Source organism: Schistocerca americana, chromosome 5, assembly GCF_021461395.2.
Source record: "Schistocerca americana isolate TAMUIC-IGC-003095 chromosome 5, iqSchAmer2.1, whole genome shotgun sequence".
Classification (NCBI taxonomy): Eukaryota; Metazoa; Arthropoda; class Insecta; order Orthoptera; family Acrididae; genus Schistocerca; species Schistocerca americana.
Genome location: NC_060123.1, coordinates 122,518,207 through 122,519,583, shown reverse-complemented (window position 1 = coordinate 122,519,583; position 1,377 = coordinate 122,518,207).

The window sequence follows — 1,377 nt, the reverse complement described above, 5'->3', positions numbered from 1 at the left end:
AATCTTGTTTTTTTCTCTTGAACCGCTGTAGCCGTGTTTTGGAAGCTTCCAATGTGTTGTCTGGATCAGTTTATGCTTTAAAAGCCGTCACCAAGATTCACAACGTTCTGAAGTGTGCAACTCCATGTTGTTTTCGCATTGCGATGAACCGATTACGTACGTCGGCATATTCGGCGTCTGTTCTCTCTTTGAGCAACTTTCCGTTTATGCCATGTCGTTTCTGCGTGTTTTCAGAGGTTTTCAAAACCGTCTTGGTTTTTGTTTGTCTGTTTTGTGCCATTACAGTAGCAAATTTGACTCTTGTGGATCTGCCTAGGGCTACTCCATGTGGGCACCACTGTGGAGGATCATTTCCTTGCGTTCTTCGTCCAGATTTTGTAATCATCAGACAGGTAACCTCCAGAAAATTTTGTTATGTTCTCCTGGGGTGGTGACAAATAATTTGGGAAACCATTGCTCTTGTCACTACTACGTAAAGTCGGACTTCCTTCTGAAGTCACCGCATTTTCTATCTGTAGCGCTGGACCATCCGCAGAATCATTTTCAATTTCATCTCCATTGCTGACATCTTAACCTTCCACAAGAGTTCTGTTCCCTTCAACAACAATATCTGCATCAAGTAGCTGTTTTATAATCTGCTTGAAAACTATGCGACGTACTCTAGTTGTCTATTCCTCCGGAATAGTGAAGAAATCTACTAACATTGAACGACTACTGCCGGTTTTATTGTGTAACAGCCTATGCTTATAACTCGTCGCATTCAACTCTAATACGTAACTAGCAGCCCAGTTCCCCATCTACTCTTTGCCTGGAACTCTATGATCGCTTCCCACTCCTTCCGCTTCCAACAGTACACTACGCGTCTAACTGCCTCAAATGTCTTCTTCTATCTTCTAAAAAAATGAATAAACTGGCCTCGTCCAAAAGTAATCGGCATCGATGTGCACCTTCCGTTATCAGTGGAGTAATGGGCAGCATGGAACCTCCGCTTTTCCTTACTGATGTGATGACAACAGTGTCAGTGGCTCCACTGACAGCTTTAATGTCCAGTTTTCCTAAGCGTCTGCTGATACTGTTTCTGGTTGAGGAAGACATTAATAGGTCTGTTCAACAACTGTCCGTCTGCATGGTTCTTATTACTTGCTTGGTGCTAGAACGAATTGTAGATAATGGCTCATACGTGTGAGTTTCGAAACTGGGTTTGTTATTTTATAAGTAATTATTACTTTTTTCAATTAGTTAAAGTCAAAACTAAGAAAATTTCATATACATTATAAATACGAAATTAGTACCATACAAGAAATTATCAGCACTGTAATGAGATACTGCTGAAATTCCTGAGAAAATTATGTTACTTTACGACGCAGCAAATTCCGC